The sequence below is a fragment of the Delphinapterus leucas genome, chromosome 6 (genome assembly GCF_059928025.1).
Source record: "Delphinapterus leucas isolate spDelLeu-1000000601 "Yukka" chromosome 6, BTC_Dleu_Yukka2, whole genome shotgun sequence".
NCBI lineage: Eukaryota > Metazoa > Chordata > Mammalia > Artiodactyla > Monodontidae > Delphinapterus > Delphinapterus leucas.
The window spans coordinates 58282647-58300362 of record NC_143134.1 but is presented as its reverse complement, the minus strand read 5'-3'; positions in this window follow the sequence as shown (position 1 = coordinate 58300362).

Sequence of the window (17716 nt, the reverse complement as noted above, 5' to 3'; positions counted from 1 at the left end):
TGTTTTAGGTCCCCTCCTCATCATTAGGTCATGTCTCCCCCAATTCCCACATCACCAACCTCCTAATTGCATTCCCTGCCCCTCACCAACCCTACCCAGTCTTTTATTTTTTACCCTCAAAATGATCTCTCTAAATCACAAGTTTGATCTCATCACTCTCCTCCTCGACGCTTTGCCTCCCATTGTCTACAGAATAAATCCCGAACTTCAAGCTCTTCATAATCTGGCCCAATTGACCTTCAGATCCGCATCTTCTCCCACCCCGTCTTTTCAACCCTATGTTCTCTTGGTACTGGCCACACTCGTGTTCCTTTAGTAAGATGTACATTCAAGCCTTTGCTTTTCTCCATGCTGTTCCTTCTGCCTGGAATGCTCTTTCCTTTTTCCCTGGAAATCTCATACTGATTCTCCAAGCCCCTGCTCAAAGCACCTTCTCTGTAAGATCTTACACAGCGTACTCATGACAGGCTCTCCTGTTGCTGCCATAGCAGTTTTTACAACCGCCTGTGCCTCTATTCTAGTGCAGAGGCTAATCACCAAAGCTGCTTTTTGTTGGTGGCTTTCTGTGTGCCAGGGACTCCTTAAGGTCCTTTGTCTTAACAATAACATGGATATATGTCTCCCACGCAAGATGGCTTGAAGATCAAGGTTTGCTTACATTCTGTAACTTTTCAGAGTTTACTGATATACCAGAGGCACAGCAAATGCTTATAAATTTCCCATCGATTAAAGACCCAAAGATTTTGGTTTTGATCTTGTGGGTTCTCAAGCACCACCTGGTGATTGTAAGAATTCCTGTAAGATTTTTTAAGAGTTCCCATAAGAATTCTGAGAAGACTAAAATATGCACCTTTTCACTGGGATGAGGTTTGGGGAATGCCTCACTTTATAAACCATGGGCTATAAACCACAGAGGGAAAACCCGGTCACCCTTCTCTCTTATTAAGAGCATTTCCAACTTTCTGACAATCATTGTAGATTTAACATGTTTTGGATAATAAGATGAAATGTAATCAAGTTACCCAAAGTGTTGTGAGGTTCTAGTCACATGTGCGCTAAACGAATAACTCAGTTATTGTCTTCCCTTCCCCTCCTCCCTTGTGTAATTTTACATGTTTTAGGAGTTCTAGTACAAAAATAGAGAGCAAGTGAAAATGTTTCCCTTCACTCTGAAAAGTTTCAAGGGTTACTAGGAGTTTCTCTACAGTTTGTTGGAATGTAAGAACATCACAGATACAGGGAATTATATGGATTCACTTTCTTCTCATGCTGTTTTGGACCGAGAAGGGTAGAACATCTGCAGACACCTGTTTGCTCTTGTAACTGCAGGGCAAAGAGGCCGATCTAAATGTCTCATGGGAACTGGGGTGGGAAGGGTTATTCTTTCTGTGAGAGAAAGAGCAGGTGAAAAATATGGAGATAGTTAGATGATAGACTGATCGATAGATGTATATTCAGGCCCTTCCATGTCTGGATTAAGACTCTTAAACAAGGTATGGAGGCCAAAATTAATGCCTGTCTCTGCGATGAGTGCCCTGAATATGCAGAGATAACCTACTGAAAATCAAAGTGGTATGATCTAGTTTGGGGTCAGAAGGGAAAAGTAATTTTTAGTGTAAACCTGGGTGGTGGCATTCAGCTGTCTTTCAAACCAACCCCAAGAATCTTGGACCTAAATTCCTCAAGACTGGAGACTAAAGTACCAGGGCATGTTCCCGTCCTGGAGCCTAATAAGGAGCCACAAATACTAGTGTAAAGTGAAGCCTTCCTCATCAACTCCAGAAAAGGAAATAGTCCTGGAAGGGAATCGACAGTAGTTACAGAGGAAGCCCCCAGGGGGCAGAAAAGAGCACCATCAATGGCAGTGGTAAAACCTCAGTGGATACTTTAGGGGAATGAAATATGTGACTAACCTGGGAAAAGGGTAACCTCAGGGGTCTTGGATTTCCACTCATTTTACTGGGTGTCCAACAGAAAAACATATCCATCAGGTATGCTGCCCAGCCATTTTGCCCAGACACAGTTCATACTGACTAATCTGGTGTGTGAATGCACTGGGGGAAAGTATAGCTTGTAAGCATTTCCCTACAGCTCTTGCTATGTTGTACTATGATGTGTTATTTGTGTGTCTGTCTCTCTTGCAAGATTGTAAACTATTAGGGAGAAAGAAGTAAGCATTATTCATTCTTGTACCTCTAGTTCCTAACTTAGAAACGACACTGCCAGTTGATCAACAAATCCTGGTGAATGAATGAATTTCTGAATGAATCGCTGAGTGAATGGATGAGGACATGGTTTGGCCCTCTCTCTGCTCCTGAAGCCTGACTCCACATACTGCTTCCTAAAAAGTATTTCATGATTGCTGAGAAAGTTTACCACTAGCACAGTCCTTTGCATTTTAAAGGTGCAGGATTGAGAACAATTGCTTATCTATGCAGACAGGGCTGGAAAGAACTGATTCATGGTTTGCAGGTCCCTTCAATAGGCACAAACAAGACTTTTCTTTGACTTGTGTCTCCAAATGCTCTCTACAGACTCAGCCCAGCTTCCCATAGCTCAGATATTGGACCAAAACACCATCCACCTTTAATTCAATTCTTGCATCAATAGTTGATGTGATTTTCAGGCTCTGGGAATGAGTGGACCAAAGGGTGCTGTGAAGGAATGTGTGGGGACCCTGTGACAACTTCCCGTGTGGAACCATGTGCGTCTATATGAAATTCAGTACAGATTAAGCAAGTTACCAGGGTATTGTTTGTTTTGTTTTTCTTTGCCTGCTTTGCTTTGTTTTATTGTAAGCTTGTTATCATCATTATCAAACACCTGCGAGGGCAATTTAGGTTTCAAATAAGCAAACCACAAATACAGGCAAGCACGTAAGTGTATTGAAGAACAGGAAGTTGGTGGAAATAGTTACCCTCTCAGACCCAATCTCTGTGTGAATGAGCACTAAATGAAGAGAACTCAGAGATGAGTCTTTTCACGATGAACATCTTTGTATTTTATGAAGAACTTGGAAATAACTTACCTCTATGGATGGACTATAAAGAGTCCCTGAACCTCTGGTAGCAAAAAACAAAAACAAACACAACAAAACAAAACAGAAACCAAGACACTCACTCTTGTTTCTAGGATAATCGTAAATTAGTTGACAAGTTTTTGTGATTCCAGAGGGCTGAGAACATCTTATCATGGTGCATTTATTTTAGAGTGTACTGGGGTGGAATTGTTTTGGTCCACAGCTGTGTTTTTGCACTTTACAATTACCCCACTATGCTAAATTAATTTAAAAGTAATTAGATTTGAATGATTTAAGTTATGGTGATTAAGATTTCTATAAGGTTTGCAAGTCTCTGACATTTAAGCTTCTACAAGATACTGTGGCACTTGCATCGTGTGGAAAGTGATTTATAGATGGTTAGGTGACCCAAGAAGTTCAGGACCTATCTCGCCCCAACCTCCAGTCCCCCTGGAATCTGAGGGAGAAGATGAGGATGACAAGCAAAGGGCTGGTTGGGGCCTGACCTGGTGTGGAGCTTGGCCAACTCATGGACTGAGTGTCTCTCTCGCCTAAAGTGTGCTGGCTGAAGGTCCAGCTCCACAGCAGAAGAGGAGGCTTCCTCAGCTCCCTTTAACCCTGTCCACACTGAAATCTCAGGTCTCTGAAGGTTACCCTTAAGGGGGAGGAAGGGCAAGCCCAAGGAAGAGTATCCCAAGAAAGAGGAGGAGTCGAATGCTGCAGGAAGCTTTCTAAGCACGAGCTCCCCATTCACCTGAAGAAGGCTGTTGAGTCAGTCCACCATCTACGAATTCCACGGGGCTGCCAAGGTGGAGGGAGCTAATGGCGACAAAAAAGGGAGCAAGAGCTGCCACCGGAAAACAAACCAAAAAAATTTTTTTGTCTGTCTTCGTATAAGACTTTTTCATAAACATGGTGTTGTCCCTGGGCTTACTTTGCTGTAAATGGAGAAATGACTCATACCATCTAATCATTTCTGTCCAAATTTAGTGTTGTATTCATGATGGACTTTGTAGTCTTTGGACTAAATCTGCTTTATAGGGATCAAATAATTATATGGAAACAGCCAAGTGTTGTTTCACAGTTATTAATCCATTGAACACGTGTTAAACTTGTTTTTACTGTAGCTACCCGCACCTGTAGCTCATCATTGGAGACACCTTGGGAGCTTTCTGGTTGGCCCTTAAAAATCTGTAGAGTTCAGAGTTACCAGGTCTTTCTGATGGTCAGCCAAGATTGAGAACTGTCAATCTAGCTTCCTAGTTCTAGCCTCCTAGAACTGTCAATCTGGCCTCCATGCCTAGTGGTCTCCCCAAGTAGGTGTTTTGTTTATGCTCATAATTTAAGTGCTTTTCTCTATGTTCTTTTTCTAAACCCTAACTCTTCTCTTGTCTCTTATCTTTGATGAGACCTTCTCTGAATATGTGATTAAACAAAATACTCTCTAATATCTGAATACTTACAGAATATATTTCTCCCCTTACATACTTAGTCATCTTTTGAGGTCTGTAAATCTGGCTTCCCAGACCTGGGGGCAATCAAGTGTATAGCTCTTTAAGACTTCTAAGAGATTAATGGCTACACAAACAGATGCTCAATGTACATTTGCCAATTAAAAAAAAATAGAATTCTAAACCTAAAATGATGAATGCTAGGTACTTCAATTTTGAGCCTACTTAGAAATTTTTTGCTAAAGAGAACATGAAATTACAGTGAAATTGGTGGTGTAAGTGTCAATGATGGGATTCTCTTACAGTAGAAACCGTCCAATCCTAAGTCTTGATAACACTGAAAGGCATTGTAGGCTCTCTGTTCAGAACTCAAAGGCAAGCCAATCTCTGGGATAGTAAGTGAATTAAGGGGTTGAATGACAAGGTCCATATTAAGGTTCTTGCATGAAGTAGTACAGTCCTCCCTGTGCATGGCTGCACTATGCATGAATTTCAGTTAGTTAAATAACACTAGTCCCACAAAAATATGATTCAAATTTCATTACCATGTTACACTTACTGTGAGTAATTGCATAACATACAATTTGTTCCTAGCTCTTCAGGCAACAAATATCTATGTAAATAACATGCAAATCATGATCAGTAACCAGTCATGCCCTTTATTTCAAAGTCTGCGACTGATTGGTCTACACACATCCTTTTTTAATTTGCACAGTCGGCAAAGCATGTAGTTGTATTACCTCCTTGTCTCCCAGGGATAAACCAACATGACATTTTATAAAAATGGATAATCAAAAAGGGAATTGGCCAACAAAGATAAAAGTGCAAAAATGAAATGAAAAGTGATAACCCTGGAAGTGAAATTTGAATCAGACATAAATGGAGTTATAGAAGTACTGCTGACTATGGAAATGTTGACAGGGCTGCTATTTGAAAGATTCGGCATATACAGCTGGAGGAACTGAGGGAAGGTGAAATTATGTATCTAAATCAAGGAAAGTGGTTGTGACAAAAAGGATACCGTAGAGGAAGTGGGGCTATCTAGTAAAGAATTCCCCAACAAGTGAACTTTCAGAGCTGTTTCATGACATTGAAATTGCAAAAGATACAGTATTGGAAGTAGATCCTAACACAGAAAGGAGTATGACAATTCACCAACATATAAACAATGCTCATGCTATATCATAAATTATATGATGAAAAGGAGAAGGCAAACACTGTTCAAACTACTCTTGACAGGTTTTTAATGAACAAATAAAACATTTTAATGTTCAGTGTTCCTAATGTGCTAAATTACAATGTACTAACTAAACATTAGTTTTACTATTTCTTTCCATTTCCCTATCCATTTATGACCAACGGTAGGAGAGTTTTTAATGTTTTGACAAAAATTTTTAAAGGTCCCAGAGCAACTGTAATTTTCCCCATTGATTATTAACATTACTTTGCACAGTTTTAGCTTCCAGGGTCATTTTTACCGTCTTGCACTGCCATGCAAAGTGAGGACTGCCTTTATTATTTCAAGGTAGACTGTTATAAATTAAGAATGCTTATCATAATGTATAGAGTAAACACTTAAAAATACATAAATAAAAGGTACATGGAAAAGGTATAGCTAAAAGGTTTATAGAAGAATTCAAAGAGATTACTTAAAATTATTTGATTAACTCAAAAGAAGGTAGGAAATTAAAACTAGTGAAACAAAAACATCTTTTTAGATGGCAGCAAGGTAATAAAGTCAACTATATCAGTGATTACATTAAGTGTACATGTGCTAAACACTTGAATTAAAATTCAGAGATTGTCAGATTGGACAGAAATCAAGTTTCAACTATATGTTGATTACAAAAGACACAATTTCACATAAAGCCTCCCATAGATAAAGGTAAAAGCAAAGAAGAAGACATTCCCTACAAATAGAACTGTAAGAAAGGTGGTACAACTTTTTAATATGGACTAAAGTAGACACCAAGCAAAGAGATTATCAGAGATAATGAGGGACACTTGATAATGATAAAAAGATTGATTCATCAATAATACAAAATAATCATAAATGCGTACATATTCAATAATTTCAAAATACATAAAATAGGAGAGATAGAAATATCAGTAGTTATCATTAGAGATTTTAATATCCTTTTCTCAGTAATTGATAGAATAATTAGTTAAATTCAGGACAGGTAAAGACGTGAACACCACCTTGACCTAACATTGCCAGAACACTACCCACAACATCTGCAGAATACATGTTCATTCCCAGTGCCTATGGGACTTCCACCAAAATAGACTATTTGCTAGGACATTACATTTCAAAAGATTGAAGTATTATGCACTCTGTTCTGTGACCATAATTAGAGATAAATAACAGTAACTTAATACATTAAAAATGCATAATAAGACAAAAGATGAAAATTTTGCATTTTTATAAGCATATCTTGTATTTGGGTCCAATGTGATTTTTCTCTTCATATATATTCTTTAGAGCTGTCATAAATATGCCCTACCCCAATGGTTAATTTTGAACATTGTAAAATGGCAGCATTAGTCTCATAGGAGCTGTGATATTTGAATTAATTCAAAGAGCATCTGGCATGGTTTAGGTGACAGATTGTGAAAAGACTTAGCTATTAGAGGACCAATTGGACCAAGTGCTTTGGTTCTGTTTATCCAGATGACATATTAAAATTTCCCCATTTTGAAAAATCCACTCTACCAATCGGTTTTTTTTTTTTTTTTTTTTTCTGCGGTACGCAGGCCTCTCCCTGTTGTGGCCTCTCCCGTTGCGGAGTACAGGCTCCAGACGTGCAGGCTCAGCGGCCATGGCTCACAGGCCTAGCCGCTCCGCGGCATGTGGGATCTTCCCGGACCGGGACACGAACCCGTGTGCCCTGCATCGGCAGGTGGACTCTCAACCACTGCGCCACCAGGGAAGCCCCCAATTGGTGTTTTAATTGATGTATTTAGACAATTTAGTTAGCTAATGTTAGGCCTTAAGTCTACCATTTGTTTTGGTTTGTTTTTGTCTGTTCTTTCTGATTTTAGTTTCTCTGTTTTATTTTTTCTGCCTTCCTGTGTTACTTTAAAAATTTTTAGAAGTCCATTTTCATTTATCATTTTTACTTATTAGCTATAGTGGTTTTGAGTATACCACTTTGTATAGCTTTTTAATCAATTTCTTCAGGTATTATATTACATATACTATATATATATACACACACATATATATATATATGTTATATATATCATATGTATGATGCATAGTCTACTGGTATCAACATTTTACCAGTTAGAATGAAGTGTAGAAACTTATATCATTTTATATCCCTTTGCCCTCTTCCATTTATAATATAATTGGCTTAAATAAATATTAAATTTAAGAATTTCCTCTATGTATATTGAGAACCAAATTAGAGAGTGTTATAATTTGTGCTTCAAATGTCAAACGTAATTTTTAAAACTCAAGAGAAAAAGTAAAATCTTCTTTACTCCTATTGCTTCTCTTTCCATTGTTCTTTCTTCCTTCCTGATATTCCAAGATCCCTTCTTTTTTTATTTCTTTCTGTTTAGAGTAGGAAGTCATGGCTTATAGCTGACAGGTGGGGTTGGAAATCCAGGTTCCCCAAATGGCATCCAGTGACACTCGATGGGGGGGTTGGCCCCTGATTACTGCTGATATCACCCCTTGCACCCTGTCATTACTCTAGTCACAAGGTCCCTAGCCTGTCTGCCTTTTGCTTTCCACCTTTCAGAGTCTTCTTGTGTTTCTTTAATCAGAAAATGTCCAATATTTTTAGCTGTACTGAATAAAAAGAATAGGGAAAAGTATGTCTACTTCATATTTGCAGATGTGGAAATCTTGGGAAATATTTCTAATGCAATGATAATGAAAACTCAGTCTATCAGAATTTGTGAGATGCAGCTAAAGTAAGATGCAGCTAAAGTATTTAGCAAGAAATACATAAATCTAAAAAGTTATATTAGAAAATAAAAATGATCTATAATTGGTGATCTAAGCCTCCACTTTAGAAAGCTAGAAAAAGGAGACCAAATTAAACTCAAAGTAACTAGAAGATGGAAATGATAAAGATAAAAGCATACTAAATATATCAGAGAACAGAAGAATAAAAAATTCATTGAAATCAGCAGCCCTTTCTTTGACAAGATCAACAAAATTGAGGAATCTTTAGCAAGACTGATCAAGGATAAAAAAGAAGATGTAAATTGCCAATACATTCATTTTTGATATAACACTTGTTTTGAGACGTGAATTCTTTCCAGTACAATTGGTAAACTAGGGAACGCCTTGAGTGTAGCACACTTTCACATTCACTTGTGCATGATTCTTCTGTGCACAAGAAACATAGATGAATGCTGAACCCAGATGAACCAAATCACCTAGGAATACACAATATGCACATCTGTGCACAGCTCAGACATCTACCAGCTACCTCATTTCACCACATGTGTGATGGGCCACACGCATCCACATCTGGTGTTGGATCTTCCTGTTCAATTTTAGAAAACTATTTCCATCACTTCATAACTCATAAACTGCAACCCTTCTGATGCCTGCTTCCACAAGCAAGCTTCAGGTCTTTTTTAAGGTAAAGTGCAATGTTTGTTGTAGTACTTATGCATTTCTTAAGCATTCCACATGTGTAAAACTGCTACTGTTTTTTAACAGATTTCTATCTTTTTCTTTTTCTGTTATGCGTCACCAACAAAAGTTTTTGAATGTTGTACCCTTATTCCTATTTCCCCTGTAAGCCTTGTGGTTTTTACTGTGTAATTTTGCATAACACCATGATTTTTAAGGGTATATATGTAGCATTATAGCAAAACTGGCTGTTACTTTGCCAGGTGCTGAAATTTACTGTCCCTGATAGTACAACCAGACATTGCATGCTTCCTGATATGTTGCATTATGCACTATATAGCATCTCCTGTGAAGACTTCTTACCAAAAGTCTTGAGCCTGAAGCTAATCAAGACTTTAGATCTAACCTCCAGTGTTAAAAAAAAAAAAAAAAGAAAAAGAAAAACTCCACAAGGGAGGGCAAAAGAAATAATTTAAATGACACCATGAGGAAACCACTAGATAAATGCAAAATGTTACAGCCAAGCAGATGGTTGGCCTGGTCTGATTGTATCCTATTTTGGAGAAACCAACTATAAAATACATTTTTGGTACCACTGGGGCCACTTACTAGAGACAAGGTATTACCTGAGATTATGGAGTCATTGTTACTTTCAAGAGTAGTAATGTTATTGCTATAAAATTGCAAAATGTCCTTATTTGGGGACTATAGAAACTTACATATTTAGAAGTGAAATGTCCTGATGTGCGTAATTCCTCTAAAATGTTTCAGCCTTTTACATATGCGTGTATACACACACACACACGCGCACACACACACGCACACGTATATATATACATATATGTATATGGAAATAGAAATGCAAATATAAGTATATAAAAGCATTTATATACTTATTTATACACTTATTTATAAATATGTAAAAGCAAATACAACAAAATATTATGGATGTTCATCATACTAATCTTTTCACTTTTTGTATGTTTGACATTTTTTTCTATTTTATTTTTATAATTTTACAAAATTGGCATTTAAGAGGAATTAAAATATTATTCACCTGCTTTTTTTCACAGAAACTCCTTGATTTTAGGGACCACCCCTCCTCCCCCCACCAGGTCTCAGGGCCAATGTATCCTTGCCTGCTCCAAGTGGACATGGTCCGATCTCATTGCTCTCGTGTCTCCTGTTATAAAAGCTCTCCGCTCAGGAGGCCTGTGCCCATCTTCAGGATTCCTTGCATTCCTCCAGGATATAAGGCTCCCATTGTATTCCCTTGACTGGCCCCACAAGGGAAATTTAGCATAACTTTCTCTCTTACTTGGATTTTTTTTCTTTTCCTTTGAGGAAAGGAACAATCAGATCAGAGCAAAATCTGAAAAAGTGGAGTCATGCTTAATGTTCACCAGGAGGAGAGACAGTGTTCTAGACATTTGGGACTTTGGGGGGAAATTTTTTTATGCCTTTAGCGAAGGCTTTAGCACAGATGGTCAGCCCAAGGGGGAAGGCAGAGCCAGGAGAATGAGTGTACAATGTGTGTGCCTGAGTCCTGCTTTCGTGAAAAACTTGGCACAGCGAATCTGTCTCTCCCAACTCCTTGTTGACTCAGAGCTGCTGAATCCGAGCCAGGCCTGAAGGAAATAGATACCTGAGTACAACACACACTGGGACGGCTCGTGTGCACGCTGTTGCAGCGATTACATGGAAACCTCGGAGATGAAGGGCATGGGGGTCGGGCATCCAGGAGATGAGTTAGGGTATTTAGGAGTGATTATAGGACTTTTATTTGGCGTTTTTTTTTTTTTTACCTTTAATTTTTCACTCGAAGAGGTGATTAACTGTTGTGCATCCAGAAGTGGTTCAAGCTAAACACAGCATAGCTGGCAGAGGTTGTTATAAAATAGAACTTGGTTGTGGGAATGCTGCCTCTTAGCTGTAATCCTTCCCCTGGGTAAAGAAATGTCAATGCTATGCCCTCAGGCCAAGGTCAACCTTGAGAATCAGGTGTAAGATCTCAAGTCTTTAATTTGGGGGGGGAAGGTCATTCTCATGGGTATGCAAACTATCTGAAGTCAGAGGGACCTTTTCTTGAATAACCATCATCTTTTTTAGAAGTGGAAGAGACCACATTAAGAAGATTTAGTTCAGATTCCCAATTTTATAGATGAGGACTATAGAAGTAATTTACCCAAGCTCACATATAGGTAATTGGTGATAGAGGTAAGACTCCAAGTTCAGTGCATTTCTCACTATAGCATGTGGTTTCTATGAATTTAGGATTCTTTCCCTCATTGATTTATGATTAAATGTGAACTCAGTAGAATACGATTAAAACTCAGAGGAGATTGTGCGTTGGCCTTATTGACCTTGCAAAACTTTGATTAGGTTCTCAAAGGTGGGGAGGAGACTGTAGTTGGAAGATTGTATGGACACAATCAGCAAAATAATCAGAGCCTCTAGTTAGAGGCAGGTGTTGCCCTTTAGGTGGTCTAATCTCAGGGGACGCTCAGAGATGATTCCAGCTGTGCCATCTGAAGAGCTATATCGGCATTGTACGTGTAGGTACCTGTGTGAGGTGGAGAACTAAGCATTATGGAGTTAGGAAACATTAGAAAGTAAGAAAGGTGGCTTTAGAACCCAAGCTAGGTGTGCATAGAAATATCTCTCTGCCTCCAGCTTTAGCTGAGTCCCCCCTGCATGGGATGCTCTGCAACAATTTTTTTCTTCCGTAGAAACTCCCTGGAAAATTCAATTCTTCTTTTTATTCATTCATTCTTTTATTTTTTTTAATTTTTATTGGGGTACATTTGATTTACAATGTTGTGTTGGTTTCAGGTGTACAGCAAAGTGAATCTCTTATACATATACCCACTCTTTTTTAGGTTCTTTTCCCATACAGGCCATTACAAAGTATTGAGTAGAGTTCTCTGTGCTCTACAGTAGGTCTTCATTAGTTATCTATTTAACATATAGTAGTGTGTATATGTCAATCCCAACCTTCCAGTTTACCATCCGCCCCTTATCCCCTGGTAACCATAAGTTTATTTTCTACACCTGTAACTCTATTTCTGTTTTGTAGATAAGTTCATTTGTACTCATTTTTTAGATTCCACATAGAAGTGATATCATATGATATTTGTCTTTCTCTGTCTGACTTACTTCGCTTAGTATGACAATCTCTAGGTCCATCCATGTTGCTGCAAATGACATTATTTCATTCTTTTTTATGGCTGAGTAATATTCCATTGTATGTAAGTACCACGTCTTCTTTATCCATTCCTCTGTTTATGGACATTTAGGTTGCTTCCATGTCCTGGCTATTGTAAATAGTGCTGCAATGAACATTGGGGTGCATGTGTCTTTTTGAATTATGTTTTTCTCCAGGTATATGCCCAGGGGTGCGATTGCTGGATCATATGGTAGCTCTATTTTTAGTGTTTTAAGGAACCTGCATATTGTTCTCCATAGTGGCTGTACCAGTTTACATTCCTACCAACAGTGTAAGAAGGTTCTCTTTCATTCATTCTTTTAAAAAAAAACTTTTTTTGAGGAAATAATTTCAGACATGTAGAAAGGTTGCCAAAATATTGTTAAGAATTCCTATATACCCTTCACCCAGATTCTCAACATGTTAATGTTTTACCAGTTTGACTTATCATTCTTTCAGAATCATTTGAAAGTATATTGCAGATATAATGCCTCTTTATGCCTAAATTCTTCAAGGTGTATTTTTTTAAACAATGATATTCTTTTATAAAACTATAGTACAGTTATCAAAACCAGGAAATTAACATTCATACAGCTATTATCTAATCTACATTCACAATTCATCAATTGTCACACTAATGTGTGAATGTATTTTTGTGATCTAGGATCCAGTCTAGGCTCACATGATACATTTAGGTGTCATGTCTCTCTAATCTCCTTCAAGTTCCTCAGTCTTTTTTATGACCTAGACGTTTTTGAAGATTACTGCCCGGTTACTTTGTAGAATGTTTTAATTTTTGTTTTATCTCATGTTGGCGCAGTGGTTGAGAGTCCGCCTGCCGATGCAGGGGACATGGGTTCGTGCCCCGGTCTGGGAAGATCCCACATGCCACGGAGCGGCTAGGCCCGTGAGCCATGGCCGCTGAGTCTGCGCGTCCAGAGCCTGTGCTCTGCAACGGGAGAGGCCACAACAGTGAGAGGCCCGCGTACCACAAAAAAAAAAAAAAAAAAAAATTGTTTCCCACAATTAGATTTAGTTGATACCTTTTTGGAAGTAACACCACAGAAATAATGATGTGTTTTTATCAGTACATTATCTCAAAAGGCAAATGATACCTATTGCCCATTATGGGTTATAACTGAGCAATTGGGGAAAGTGGTGTCTGTGACATTAGTACACTGTAAAGTAACTTTTTTCCCCATTTGTAATTAAGAAGAGTCTTGTGGGAGATACTTCCAGACTATGTAAAAATTATGTTTCTTATCACAGTTTCACTCATTGGTTTTAGCATCATGGTGATTCTTGGTTGCTGCCCAATGCTAATTATTTTCTAATTCCACCACTCCTTCCATATTTATTTCCATCATGTCTTCTATATCTGTATCTATATCTATTAGGTACCATTCTAAGGCAAGGAAGAGATTTTTTTCTTCTTTCTCATTATTTATTTATATACTTACATAAGTACAGACACATGGAGTCTTATTGCATTCGGTGGGTTATAATCTGTACTGTCAATATTTATTTTGAGGTGCAAATTGTCCTAGGTTGAGTCCCTGTAAACTGACTCCTTATCCTTTTGACATGTCCCCATATTCTTTTAACACATCTCTACTTTCTGGTGCAGCAAGATGTTCCAGGTTCATCTAGTAATTTCCCAATCCCACCCCTAAAAGCAGCCATTTTTTCAAAGAACACTGATTCCTTTCGGTGGAGCATGGTATTTAGAATCCCAGATCTGGGTGCTAAGTTTGCTTATTTGTACTGGGATGTCCCAAATGACACTTTTGCAAGCACTATTTTCATCATTTCACTTCTATGAAAGTTGCTGGGCCTTTTTGCTAGAAGACCCAGGGCCCAATTTTCCACTTCCAGGCCTGTCCTGGTGCTGCCTTCTGTCTTCCAAGAAGAAGCTTTCACCTGCTTGTTCTCATATTCTTAGTAACATCTGTTCTCCCAGTGGCTGTGAATTTGGATGCAAGCTTCCCAGAGCCCATCTGTCCAACCAATTCCTATAGCAACCATGTATTCTGAACCCCAAACTAGGAAATTTCAACACACAACCTCCCAAGCTTAAATATACTTATGTATAGAATGGAACAAGGCCTTTGAAATCTGGAAAGTCCTGGAAGTTCTATCCATCAACAAGCACAAAGACCTCCCTCTTCTTCTTCAAATAGGGGCACAGATGTGAAGAAACAAAATTGGTAAGTGTGGGTAGAGCTCAACCTTTCCAAACGTCATTTGTGAACCTGTAGCCTGTTCCCTGGTCTATATTTCCCAACTATTCTTCTGAGAAGTTTCAGAGAGGGTCTTTGTCAGTCATGCCTCTTTAATTCTTGGAACTAAAGCTCATAAATCCTTCTCTGTCTCTAATCTTGGGTATCTCAGGACTGAATTAGAACCCTGTCAAAGCATTTGCTCTCCATATGAATTCCCAAATGCTCTAAATATCAACTCTCCAAAAGAAGACCAAATACAGTGAGTGATGGTGGACAGGAAAAGTAACTAACATAACATATATGTTTTATTTTCCCAGTCCTGAAAGTTTTCCCTGGTCAAGTCTGTCATTTTTATTATGTCTTAAAGTTGTGCTTTGTTATCATTTCATTTGAAAACGCATGTCTTTGTTTAAAAATGTGTGTTAGTTGATGCTAGTTGTATATTCTGAAACATCTTCCTGGAGTCATAGTAGTTTTCATTAATCTCAGAAACCATGGCCTTTTCTAATGCTGGGGAAGCAGAAGCACAAAGGAGGACTTGTCAGAGCTGACTTCCAGCTCAGGGCTGGATTTCAGTGTAATCTTAGCAAGTCACGCATCTTGTGTACTGTGTCTACTGTTGCCTCTAGCCCATGTGGTAACTCTGCATGGATTAGAAAAAGGTGCCTAAAAGGTCTCAAACTCACAAGTAATTAGTTGGTCACTTCCACTCACAACTAATTAGCCAGAATTAGTCACATGACTTCATCCAATGACAAGGCTGTCAGGAAGCGTCCCCTCATGTACCCAGAATGGGGGGAAAACAGGAAATATTTGGCAACAAGATTAATGACAACGAAATGCCTTACAATTGGTTGTATCTTATAATTGATATTTATAATATTTTACCGTATTAGTGGTAGGTAAAATAGTGGTGCTTCTTACAATATGTGGCCTCTCAAATTTTGTGAAATATGGCTGCCTTTATGGATAGTATGAGACTTTTAACAGGATTTCTTCCTAGCCCCACTAACACATGGGGTAAAAATCAAAGACTATGGTCATAAAAACACTCATAGCCAATAAACTAATGCAGAAACTCACAGGACGTCTTTGTGGGCACTGTTGGGCCAAGTTTATGCCATTTGCATGTGTATAGGGGGAGCTGCGTCCATCCTTGGCCATCACTTTTGACCCTCTCTCTTTGTCCTGTATTCCTCCCCCATCTTATGGCCATTGTAACTTCTGCTGCTGCAATGCCTGGGGCCAAAGTGTCTTTGCTTGTCTGAGTCCTGGTGGTCCCGTGGCTCTTGCCATGACTACTGCTTCCCCTGGGACCCTGGTCGCCGTGCCATGTCCACTAGAGTTAATTACCCCTATTTCAGGCAGGAACCGCACTTAGGCCAAAGCTTGGGATCTGGGTCCGATGGCCTCACCTCAGCCTGAGCCCTGGTACAGCTCTGACACAAGTCGTCTGGCTGTTTGGAGCTCCAGCTGATGCTGGTATCTGGGCCCAATTCTGGTTGCCACCTGGCCAGACTCTCCCAGGAATGCGCCACCTTGACCGCATAGCCTGTTTTGCTCTAGCCACCAATACCCTGGCTAGCCAGCAAAGCGTCCTCCTCCAGCACCCCATGATGATGCTGAGGGGGCTGTGTTCCTCCCACTCTAGACTGTTAATGATCTTCTCCTAGATAGTCCTGATGAGAGAAAGCCTGTCCCTACTGCTCTGTGAAGCTTTAAACACCATGCAGGGCTTAGCACTTGCTCCACAAATCGCTTACTCTCCTTCCAGACCCACTGCAAACTTTCCCATCCTTGCCCATTCCCCTCCAGCCACACTGAGCTGTCTGCAACCACCCGCTGTCCAATACACCAGGCTCTCTCACACCAGGCTCTCTCATACCTCGGGTCCTTACACAGGCCTTTTGTTTAGAATACATCTTGCTGTATCCAGCCTATTCTTACACATTCTTCAATGTCAGGCCAAAGACTATCATCCCTTGGACACCTTCCCTGATTTCTGCAGCCTGACTCATTCTCCCTTCCTTCAAGCCCTCCTGAATTTCAGCCATACTCGTGTCAATCTAATCACTATATCACATTATAGTTGAATATATCTGTCTCTTCAAAGCAAGCTCCTTGAAGGCTGAAGCCCTGCCCTTGCATTTCCGTGTATCTCATGTCTAGCACAAGGCCTGGCACGTTGCAAAGCCCAATAAATGTTGAATGGATACAGGTCTGTGCTCTTGATGAAGAAAATGGGAAGTCTGTCACCAGGCATACAAACTTGAAGGTTCCATTAGGGCCCTCTCACTGGAAGTGGGGTGACACCAAACCTCGAGACAGAACAAATGGGAGCAGGAGAGGGAGATGCCATCCGTGTCAGCTTTCCTCAAGTGTAGTGAGGGGCAGGGAGGGACCAGCAATGATGCCAGGGAGGAAAGATGGGGCATTTCTCAGACACCAATGTGTGCTAAGGAACAGCTGCAACACAGAGACCAATGAGGCAGGAGCCTCAGCCTAGAGAGGACACCCGAGGGGTCAACTCTGTAGCCAGGATTTTACTGCTGAGCGCCAGAACTGTTTTCCCAGCTGCTCACTGGAAATATGCTGGACACCTCAGGTTCGGGATGCCCAAAGCTGGGAATCATTGTCATCCTCTCTACCTCCTGGGCTTCTTCCTTGGTGAGGGTTCTACCACATATTGAGCCAGGAATCTGCGTATCATTCCTGATGCCTCTCGTGCCCTCACTTCCCACATCTGATACACTATCAAGATCTGTCAGTATTTTCACCTGAACATCTTTGGATTCTCCTTGCTGAGTGCCTCTTAATTCCATCTCCTTATCTCCTCTCCATTCTCACTCTCTTGATTCAGACCACCATCCTCTTCCAGACTTAAAACTGATGGCCCTGCCTTTAGTCCCTGTACAATACTGTTAGGTACTTCTCTCCCTTTTCTGAAAGACTTTGGAACCTACTCGTTGTCAGGATAAAGTCTTATTTCCTTAGCATGATAGAATCACCTTCACAATCTGGCCCCTTCTTCAATGTCAAGCTTTATCAGTTAAGATTCTTTCAGCTTTAAGTGGCAGAAAATCCTGATGCAAAGGACTTAAACCAGTGATTTCCTAAGTGGCAGACACATGTCTAGAGTGTGTGCAGGATGACCCATTGGACTACAAGGAAAAAATATTAGAACTTCTTAAAAGTAAGACATCAAACCTTCCATAGGTTTAA